Here is a 12,203-nt window from a genome sequence, read left to right on the forward strand (position 1 = left end):
ATGATCCTTCTGGAGTGAGGGTGAGAACAAAGTTTGCCATTTATGAGAACAGCATCGAGTCAATTCCAGATCAGCAGAGAATGATTGTGCCGTGCTATATATCTGTCAGAGGGATGGGATACTGTATGACACAATGTGGAATCATCTACAAAAAGGAAGAACGGATTTTCATGAGTATTGATGAGGTCTTTAATGTAAAAGAGGAACAAGAATGGGCTCAGAATGCTGACTTGGAGCATTCCAGTCTCCACTGGGAGGTAAGAGGAGAGGGTTCCATTGATAGCAACATGTTGATGACGTTAAATCAGAAATCTAGCAAGGAAGCCAGGCTTGTATACCCAGGCAGTATAAACTATTCGTTGCAACTGTCGAATCGATCCTCCTGTACGGCTCTGAGGCATGGACCCTCACTTCTGAACAGGAGGCAAGGCTCGACGGCTGCTACACGCGCATGCTACGGATGGCCCTGAATGTGACATGGAGAGATCATGTGGGGGGGGGGGGGGGGGGAAGAGAACAGACAGAGCAGGGAGTGAAAGGCCGGCGAGCAGATAATAGAAGACAGAAAGACCGTCAACATGCCTGCGAGGAGCGAGTGAAAGTCCCTCAGAATCAGTTTCATCGCGGGAGATACCAATGATTATAAAAGCCTTGGTTTCTACAGCATGAAGCCGAGCTAGATGTGAGGCAGGAGCACCAGCCCAGAGGGGAGAGCAGTATTCGATCCAGCTGCGGATGAAAGTTTTGTATGTGGTGAGGAGCTCAGTTGTGCAAAGGAAGGACTTCGCACGACGGAGGATGCCCAGTCTGCGACTGGCTTTGGAGGCCAGCTTGGAAATGTGGTTTTCCTAGGAAAGATCATGGCAGATAGTGAGACCCAAAAACTTGAGTGAAAGAACTTCTTCTGCGACAGAACTGACAGAAAGTAGATGTGAGGGTTTTCCAGACAGTCTTTATGGTGAGACAAAGTGAGAGTGTGAGATTTGTCAGGATTAAAAGACATGTTCCACTTGTTTGACCAGTTTGTGATATTGCCCAGGTCTGCAGAGAGTGAAGAGGCTGCTGCCTGTCGATGTGAGAGTTGAGATATGGAGCGGCAGAGAGTAGAGTCATCAGCAAAGAGATAGAGAAGATTTTTCAGACAGTCTAGAAAAAGCACAGGGCCCAGAACACTGCCTTGAGGAACTCCAGCCTGGACAGGAAAAGGAGATGAGAGAATTCCATTTAGAGCCACACATAGACTATGACAAGAGAGGAAGTCAGTGAGCCATGAGTGGAGATTTCCATGGATACCATAGGAGGAGAGTTTGGTGAGCAGGGTGCGGTGCCAGACAGTATCGAAGGCGCGAGATATGCTGAGGGAGACAGCTCTGATTTCCTGTCTGGCGTTGAAGACCTCCATCCTTTGTTGGGACAGCAAAAGCAGTATGTCCAGCGTAGAGTGGCTTGGACTGAATCCAAATTGATGATCTGATATCAATCCAATTCAATTTGATCAATTTGCTGCAGGCCTTGCAGAGTGACCTGAAGTCGCCCTTAGTCTGGTTAGTAATTAATGTTGACAAAGTAAGCTGTTTCACTATTATATTGTCTTGTCTTGCCTTGCCTTGCTTCACTACTATATCCAGCAATTCTTCCACGAGGGGAATTCAAAAAGCGTCTTTCTGTGTAACTTTGTTAAACTGGTGATAATTGCAGCAAAACGTTCTGCAGCCATATATTTTATGGACGATCAACACCAGCGAAGCCCAGGGACTATTACTCTTCTTCAAAATACATTGAATTAAATACAAAATACACTTCTTCAAAAATACAAACTATTCTTTAAGAGTGGGAGTGGGTTCGGGGTCTGGTAACCGGGCATGATCTTGCCTGCCAATGTGCTGTATCTTCTCCTGCAAGGAGTATGCGGAAGCACGAATAGTCTCTTGCTGCCTCTGATATGTTTCATACAAGTTTTTCAAATGGATACCAACGGGCACTTTTTATCCCCATGCACGTCTTGCAACATTTTTAATACAACCACAATGTTGGAGTGTTGAGTTCAGGCATCAATGTTACAGTTTGCTTTGCATGTCCACTCAAACAGTCCAATATGGCATCTGCTTGATCTGCATTTGGGATCTGCCATATTCGGAATGGACTTTTGTGTATAGAAAATCAGGGCTCGTGGAAGAGCTCGGACACAGAGCAGATCATGACACGACAGAACAAAAGCAACAGTTGAAAAAGAAAGGGTGGGGGTGGGAGACCAACAGCAGGGTTGAGGGACAAAATAGAGCAAGGGATGTGGGAAAGAATGAGGGGTAGAGTAGGACACACACGTTGGACAAGATGGATGCAGAAGCAAACTCTCAGGAAGGAAAAACTGCAAATTTGGAAAGAGATCGTAATGAGAGGGGAGGGGGAAGAGGTTAACATAAGTAGAAAAGATCATTGTTTTGCATGGGGGATGAACAGCAGAAGAAGGGGGAAATGCCAACAGCAGGGTGGTGGGAGAAAATAGATGGAGAAGAACAAACAAGGGATGTGGGTAACGATGAGGTTTAGGGGAGAACGCAAGAGGTGGACAAGATGGACACAGAAGCTACATTTTGGGAGGGGTGGGGGTGGTTTAACGGGTGGAGAAAGATCATGGTTTTTGGATGGAGGATGATTTGAGATGTTGGTGAACAGCCATGTCGAACACCTGGAGGGAAAAATGAGATTGAAGATAATATGCAAGTCGGTCCAAAGGTAGGGGAAAAACAGGAGCAAATGAGTAGAGGTGAGCAGCGATTCTTGATTTTGGTAGATAATTTACGTCGATATTCATAACCACACAAATGAACCAGAACAAAGGAAACAAGAGGAAGAATGGCTTTGTAATACATGTTCCCACCCAAGTTTCAGTTCAATATGCTATAATTGTAAGGAGAAAAAATCCAGGAAAAATTTTCACCAGCAAACACATCCCTGTATTTGGGTGATGTATAATGCTGCGTTCGGTGCTGAACATAAAATAATAACCCGATGTACATACATGAAGCAAAAACGTGTACGGTTTATGTGCATATATAATACATCGTGATTATATGCAGTACATGGGATCATGCCAACTGCAGTGGGCCATGGACTAACACCCAGGCCGTAGGCCTGCCAATCTGTGCTGCTTCATTTGGGGGTGGAGTCAGGCCAGCTGAAAATTGACCCATGTATAATATGTGATATTTTCTAATTTCAAAAACGGCACAACTCTGTGAAAAATTGGCGAAACGCCCCCAAAACTCAAACTTGTTCTGTAGCTTATCATAATAAAGCCATGTATTAAGTTTCAGTTCAACATGTTAAAGGGTATGGAGAAACAGTGCAGAAAACCACAGCTGGGACGGACAGACGGACAGACAAACGGAGAGGAAACCTATAGTCCCCTCTGGGATGGGGACTAATAACTTCCAAAGCCAAACCACTTTGGCCCACCGCATAGCTCGGACCAACATCTCCAGGATATATGAGTAGGCCTACTATGGGATTTTATTTATTCCCATACTGGATATGATTGAACATGCTTGCGATATCTGAGGGAGGCATATTATGGTTACCCAATCTGCCCAAGGTCTCTTGATAACTGGAGTTGGCTGTAGTCAAAGAGTCAGACAACATCGCATAGCGAAAGCTGGATTATTTGATTATATCGACGATAAGACGTATATAGGCCTACATTAATATTAATGGTGGTCACACACGTTATTAAAGGCATTTTGCCAATGTAATCTTGGCTGTCATAATTTGCAAAATGGCTCGCTGACAATTTGTCACTCATTTCAAACAGCCTCGTTGTTTTTGCTTCGCAACTTAACTTTGGCTTCCACTGACATCAAGTTTGTTTCGGAGTGTATATGCATTTGTGTGCTGGTCCTCATCAACCAGAATATGAATCGAATTGAACGTATCATTTAAAAAAATAAACTGCAAGACTCTTGTAGCTTCATTTTTTGTGAGAAGAGTGAGTGTGTGTGTATAAATATTTATTTTCTAATTACAGTATATATACCGTACTCAGAAGTTGGGGGAAAAAGTTTCTTGAAGTTGCGAGTATCTCCTTATGGAAACATTTGAATACTTCACATATAGTCCTGACAACTTGTACCCAAGCAATGCTCCGCTCCAAAAAGAAAGATCCATGTAAAAAAAAATTACTAATATGAATATCATATGCTCACGAAAGTAGAAACAGACATTGCAGGAAAGAGAGTCACACCGCCATCACGATTCTTCAAATTAATTCAAACAACCTGGGTGTTCGGGGTGGTTTCTCGGGTAGAAATATACACGTGTAGCCACACAGAACAAATTACATCACCTTCTGTATTTAGCCAAAAAGGTCACGGCCCAGATGGCAGAGTGGCTCAGTTGCAACTAGAAGGTTCGTGAGACAGGTGTCCTGGACCTTGTGCCTTGCTGCTAGCTTGGACTAAATATAAACCATGTTGGTTTTGGACGAGAGTAAAGGCTTATAGTTGAGAAGGAGGCCAAATTGGGCTCAGGAATGTCTGGCATTGAGGGTGGTAACTAGATGGAGATCAGCCAGGAAAAATACCACATGGACTTTTTAACCACAATTTCATTCAAAAGAATGCGGATGTCTCCGCTGATGTCGTTTTCTGCCATTCAAAGCGATCGGACAGCCAGTTGAATCTTGGGAGTTTTACCTCACTGGGATATTCAGAGAAGGATTAAAAGGCAGAGTTTGTCAATTAATCTTCCTCGAGACATTGCATAAGGTGAGCGTGTACAAGGGAAACCTTGAAAATATATCAAAGTGAATATTGCTTTGGCTGGACTCCCAAAACTAAATTATATACCAGCCAACTGATTTTACAATGGAACAAAAGTCTTTGTGAAGAAGAATGAATCCATATGTGCAAGAATATGCCATTTGTGGAAAATACAGCTGTATGTTTGGAACTACAGCTTTGAAAATGGAATTATACCTGCATACACAGATACCTGTCTGTGTGGGCACAAATCATGTCAGCTGGATATTGGAAAACATGTCTGCAGATGCAGAGACATCTGAAGGCGTGTAATTTTCCTATAAATGTTAAACAGTCCTTGCACATATACCTCTACAGGCATAACTAGAACGGTATTCGGTAGAGCACATACCTCCACCAGGCTGAACAGTTTACGTTTTGTATCCCACTGATAGGCCGGATCTGGATTCGGACCTGCACTAAAATCGAATCGGCTTGTTCGTGTCACCTAACTAACGTATCCACCTGGTTTTGTTATAACCCATCCCAAACTTTTTGAAGCATCATGCTGCACATCGTGTTTGGCCGTATCTCTCAATTATGAAGAATCACTCAAAAAATTAAACATATCCGCATCTGGATCTTCATCAAAATTGAATCATTCCGTCCATGTCACACACCCAACCTGTCCACCACGTTTCATCTGAATTTTCCATTGAATGTTATATTTTGCCAAATCCGCCAAACTAACACATCCACCAAACCAACACATCGGCCAAACCAACACATCCGCCAAACCAACACATCCGCCAAACCAACACATCCACCAAACCAAGACATCGGCCAAACCAACACATCCATCAAACCAACACATCCGGCAAACCAACACATCCGGCAAACCAACACATCCGCCAAACCAACACATCCGCCAAACCAACACATCCGCCAAACCAACACATCCGCCAAATCAACACATGCGCCAAATCAACACATCCACCAAACCAAGACATCGGCCAAACCAACACATCCATCAAACCAACACATCCGGCAAACCAACACATCCGGCAAACCAACACATCCGCCAAACCAACACATCCGCCAAACCAACACATCCGCCAAACCAACACATGCGCCAAATCAACACATCCACCAAACCAACAAATCCACCAAACCAGCACATCCACCAAACCAACACATCCGCCAAACCAACACATCCGCCAAAGTAACACATGCGTCAAACCAACACATCTGTCAAACCAACACATCCGGCAAACCAACACATCCGGCAAACCAACACATCCGGCAAACCAACACATCCGGCAAACTAACACATCCGCCAAACCAACACATCCGCCAAACCAACACATCCGCCCAACCAACAAATCCCCCAATCCAACACATCCACCAAACCACCACATCCGCCAAACCAACACATCCACCAAACCAACACATCCGCCAAACCAACACATTCGTCAAACCAACACATCCGCCAAACCAACACATCCGTCAAACCAACACATCCGTCAAACCAACACATCAGCCAAAATAACACATGCCCGAAACCAATACATCCACCAAACCAACACATCCGCCAAACCAACATATCCGCCAAATCAACACATCCACCAAACCAACACATCCACCAAACCAACACATCCGCCAAACCAACACATCCACCAAACCAACACATCCGCCAAACCAACACATCCGTCAAACCAACACATCAGCCAAAGTAACACATGCCCGAAACCAATACATCCACCAAACCAACACATCCGCCAAACCAACACATCCGTCAAACCAACACATCAGCCAAAGTAACACATGCCCGAAACCAATACATCCACCAAACCAATACATCCACCAAACCAACACATCCACCAAACCAATACATCCACCAAACCAACACATCCACCAAACCAACACATCCACCAAACCAACACATCCGCCAAACCAACACATCCGTCAAACCAACACATCCGTCACACCAACACATCCGCTAAACCAACACATCCGCCAAACCAACACATCTGCCAAAGTAACACATGCCCGAAACCAATACATCCACCAAACCAATACATCCACCAAACCAACACATCCACCAAACCAACACATCCACCAAACCAACACATCCGTCAAACCAACACATCCGCCAAACCAATACATCCGCCAAACCAATACATCCGCCAAAACCAACACATCCACCAAACCAACACATCCGCCAAACCAACACATCCACCAAACCAACACATCCGTCAAACCAACACATCCGTCAAACCAACACATCAGCCAAAGTAACACGTGCCCGAAACCAATACATCCGCCAAACTAATGCAACGTGTTAAATAAGGTGGTGTAAAAGACACTGCATCAATGCTGTCAACTTCTGAAGAAAGTTTTCTTTTACAACCTTGAAAACCTTCATTTCATTTAAATTTAATTATATGCTTGAACATTGTAGAAGACAAATTACCTCACTGGCACTTTCAAAAACCTTCCGTTTAGCAGTACTTGGACAAAACATTATGACAATTTACATCAGTACAACCAATCAAAGTTTCCGCTCACAAGCCCCACCTTTGTCCTTGTTTGGTAAGGTGTTCTATGAACTCTCTAATTGTTGTTGTCCATATCATTTGTAACACATGTGATGATGTAATGCTACTTCCGGGAACAGAATAAAGCAAGCATAGACCAGTCTGGTCTGCACGCATCATGCTCGCTGTATATTGGAAAACATGTCTGCAGGTGCAGAGATGGATGTATGTACTTGTGTGTAATTTTAGCTATAAACGCACAATGGTCTTTGTACATATACCACCACAGGCATAATTATTGTTGTATATGTCTTAGCGTGAGATATGCAAAGAACATTTTACTTGCTGTGAGTGTTTGGAGTTACCATGTAAAATGGATTGCTATCTTGTTGACGTCATTCGGTATGATAAAGTGCTCATGTTATTCCTTGATATGAAGCCTCTCCTCCTGCCCTCATTTTATATTTATTCTCCATCTCATTCTGATTATCCTCCTTTTTCTCTCTCCTGGATTAAATAAAAAACAGACATACCGACATGCAGTTCAGCTGTTTTAATCCTCCTCCCATTTCCAGGAGACATCTGGAAGCAACCATCAGCCAATGGCCAACATTCAAATGGAAACAGAAATGGCTGGATGAAGCAAGTGAGTATGTGGAAGGGCAATTTGCCCACCGGGAGGTCCCTTCCCAACATGTGACGCACCTCTGGACAAAGACCTTGCGGTATGTTCCAACGTGATGGAGCCCAGGCCTTTGGAGCGAATGTACATTCAACATGCCCTTTCGGTCTCCCAGCCAATTTATTCGACTTTATTCTGTGAGAGGAAAGGATTTAAGTGCAACAGGAGCTTGTGCCAAAGAAAACACGGGCCGTAATAAATTGCTCATGCAATACTTCAGCGCACGTGGAAAGAACATTCCATGTTGCACGTCATTCCATAAACTCTGGAGAAATTGAGCCGATACTGCCCGTTGGAATTTTAAACTTTTGCCTATGTTAAGAACCATCCAGCCTCAAAATGCTGAACGATCATATTCCTGAGAAATGTGCCAAGGAAAGACGAGTATAAATGTTCCGATTGTCATGTTTCAAAGGGAAAGACAACGGTAATGTGAATCTGCTGATGCAGCTTGATGAGTATGAAGCTCATGAGTACGAAGGTCCAAAATTAAACCTTTTTTTTCCCAACCCCACCTCCCTCCATCTGCCTCTTCCTGACACGCTGTCCCTCGAGCCATCCCATTCCTAGAAAAAGCAGGAGGCAGTCCTACAGTCTCAATGCAATTACAGACGGCCAAGCTTCTCCAAGGAGCTGCCATACACAAAGGGCCCTTTCAGTTGGCTTTGACTATGTCTGGGAGCAACCAAAAGGTGCCCCCCATTACACTGTGTATAGCCTTATTGTTAATGGTGGTGCATATTGGACTTTTGAATTAAACACTCATTGTGCCATGAGTGTCCAAAATACTCACTGGTAGACTGCTCAACTCCAAGATGGCCCACTAAAGGATCATGGTGTAGAACACAGGAAAGCAGAGGTTGCCGATTCTTTAAAGAGAGCTTGTGTGGGCAAAACCATGCCAATGAGATGGCCAGGTGAGCATACAAGCATGAAAGTGGTAAAAGATGGCGTGCAGGTTACACAATGCTCATTATGTCATTTGCACACGTCAAACAACGTTAGACTATGGCAAAACATTCCATACGATGATACGCAAACCCACAATCAGCGGTCTGTACCTGGTTAAGAGAACAGGGCTGAATTTCCAAAGTGAACCAAATCGTTAAAGGGCCATTAACGTTTCAGTGGGACTTAGAGGAACTTTAATTGCAAGGAATACGACAAACGGCACACAAGTGAGCAGTCTTTGTGGTTACGTTTGAACACAGGTGACATTCAAGATGACCTACAAAAACTCCATCACATGTACGAGGAGCGTGCTCCCTCGGTAGTCTTTGCTAAGTGGCCGACCCCACGCTTGCATTCTCGCTGTTGGCAACAGCAATTACAGGAAAATTATTGTCTCGACATGCCACAAAACCAGAAAGTACGTAGCATTCGAAGATCTCTTCACCCATACCGTCCCCTACTCATTCTCTCTGGCGGTTTTTAATGAACTGTATAATCTTCAAAGATTTGAGATGCAATCTGTCAGGCCGAGACATCGTATGCGTGCAGATGGTGTATGATAGTATTTTGTTTGGCATCTCTGAAGAAGAATCTTCATCTATCTTCTATATATATAAAAGAAAGTTTTTGTTTGTTTGTTTGTTTGTCTGCATGTGCTAATCTCCTGAATGGTGAAAGATAGGAGGAAACCTCTAAAACAAAATTTTTTGGGACGGCCCCCGAGAAGGTTTTAGGCTAGGTGGCGAGGCCTGTCGAGGCCGCTTCGGCCAGGCTGGGCCCATTTCGCAATTAAAAGCTGAGCTGAATTATAGTAGTCAATCTTCTACGACCGCAAGTAAAAGCTGAATTATAGTAGTAAATTCATTCAAAAAGAACTAAAAATGTCGGGACGGGCCCCGCCCGGGAAGGTCTTAGGCTAGGTGGTGAGGCCGGTCGAGGCCGCTTCGGCCGGGTTGGGCCCATTTCGCAATTAAAAGCTGAGCTGAATTATAGTAGTCAATCTTCTATGGCCGCGAGTAAAAGCTGAATTATAGTAGTAAATTCATTCAAAAATAACCAAAAATGTCAGGACTGGCCCCGGGAAGGTTATCGGCTAGGTGGCGAGGCTGGTTGAGGCCCACCTCGGCCGGGCTGGGCCCATTTCACAATTAAAGCTGAGTTGAATTATAGTAGTCAATCTTCTACGGCCGCGAGTAAAAGCTGAATTATAGTAGTAAATTCATTCAAAAAGAACCCGGGCAACGCCGGGTGCATTCGGCTAGTCTGAGATAAAAGATTATTACCCCGTACCCACAAAGCGGAAGGTGGGGTTAAGCCATTGGTTCATTTCTTCCATCTGTCTGTCTACAAACGTCAGTTTATGATCGAAGAACAACTTAATTTCAATTGAATGTTATATTTTCAACACGAATCGGATCATGAATCAGAAAACGAACCTGTAGTTTAACAGTACGTTGGCTCTGAATTCAACCTGATCGGGCATGCGCAGAGAGGAGTGAAATATTTAATTTTACTTGGTCTGCCTGGCAGTTAAATAGAATTGAAAATCATTCCAAACAGGAAACGTTTTTAACGACGTCATAAATTATACAAACAACAGGTATGAATAACTAATGTAATGTGTTAAATAAGGAGATGTAAAAGACGCTGTATCAATGGTGGTGAACTTGTGAAAAAGTTTTTTTTTTTTCTGCAAAATTTAAATCTCTTTGTACATGTACCAGAATTCAACACAATCAAATAATTTAACACAGCAGAACATAAATACAGTACAAGAGAAAAGGTTGAACAAATCATCAGTCTATCATCCAGTGTACAATTTCCAGTATACTATTGAACTGGTGGTCAAATTGGACAGACAGCCCGACTCTGAAGCCAGCAAGAACATCTGTAACCTTTAAACCACCTTCCTTGGGAGCATGAAAGACTGCACCGAATTACTGGCTTGTGTGCTTACATGAAATCAAAGGATTTTGGGTTGGGAGTGACACTCTTGTAATTGTTATCGCAATACCAAAACCACAGCCCGAGTGGCGGAGTGGAGAGGAAATTTGGTCGATTTTGGCAGCTGAGTCGTGGGGCATTAATTATGGAGAGCAGCTCCCTGCAGGTTATGCACAAACATGAGAATTGTAGGCCATGCACAACGGGTGGAGCTGATGAATAGGCAGAGGTGAATTAACTGTTGCTTGTCACACCTGATGCAATGACATTCAGATATACGATACTCTGGCCTCGAGGAGCTGAGGGTGAGAATACAGGAGCTGCAATTTTCTTTGCCATGATTAAATGGTCATGAAGTTGGTTTTTATGAGCATAAAGTTTTTGCTTCCATTTTCATAATGAGGAACTTTAAATGCCATTCTATTTTCACACCATCACTTGGTGCTATTGCTTTTGCAATGTTCTCCATATGGTGATTTTATCTCCACAGCAATATTTGAAAGAATTACGATGGAAATATTTCCTGCTTCATGTAGAAATACAGTACTTCACTAAGCTAGAATTGTCTGTCTCTCTCCCTCTCTCTCTCAGTCTGTCTCTCTCTGTCTGTCTGTCTCTGTCTCTGTCTGTCTCTGTCTCTCTCTGTCTGTCTCTCCCTCTCTCTCAGTCTGTCTCTGTCTCTGTCTCTGTCTCTGTCTGTCTCTCTCTCTCTCTCTCTCTCTCTCTCTCTCTCTCTCTCTCTCTCTCTCTCTCTCTCTCTCTCTCTCTGTCTCTCTCTCTCTCTCTCGTCACACAACCCCGCCCGCCTCCCCCATAAAACGGAAGCAATCTTTTGAACATTCACAGGTTAAGAGCTAAATACTTTTCATATTTAGTCCTATATTCAGACTGCTGCAGTAATGTACAATCTTATCGACTATAAATGGAGCTAATGCGTAAGCTATATGGCTATATGCGTGGGCGCGCACACACACACACACACACACACACACACACACACACACACACACACACACACACACACACACACACACACACACACACACACACACACGAGGTATACCCGCGGTACGCACGGATGGAGAGCCGAAAGCAAACAAAAATGCGGAAACGGTGAATGCTAAACCATGGGATCAATAAATTCCATATTGCTGTGCCACCTGTAGTCGAACATCAAGCATGGACAGCCACGAAAAACGTTCCCGTTTGAATGGTTCTATACCCAGTCAATGGCGAATCTGCATATGGCGATCCGCGAATGTCACGCTTAGAAAGTAGAAACCCTCACGGCATTTCCTCATTCATTTTAACTCAATAGCTCTATTTTCATTCCAAGCAGCATAATTCCCATCA

General features: G+C 43.8%; 1 protein-coding gene and 1 long non-coding RNA gene across 2 annotated transcripts in view; one reads left to right on the forward strand and one right to left on the reverse strand.

The window, feature by feature from the left end:
* Positions 1 to 7,884, forward strand: part of LOC137435417 (uncharacterized) — a 120,029-nt gene extending 112,145 nt beyond the window's left edge. The window contains exon 3 of the long non-coding RNA XR_010986071.2: positions 7,849 to 7,884. This is a non-coding gene — a long non-coding RNA (uncharacterized LOC137435417). The remainder of the gene's footprint in view (positions 1 to 7,848) is intronic.
* The window catches only part of TANGO6 (transport and golgi organization 6 homolog), a gene marked incomplete in the record, with an annotated part of 435,716 nt that overhangs the window by 146,729 nt on the left and 276,784 nt on the right, over positions 1 to 12,203 (reverse strand).

Source organism: Myxine glutinosa, chromosome 9 (genome assembly GCF_964187855.1).
Source record: "Myxine glutinosa chromosome 9, kmMyxGlut1.1, whole genome shotgun sequence".
NCBI lineage: Eukaryota > Metazoa > Chordata > Myxini > Myxiniformes > Myxinidae > Myxine > Myxine glutinosa.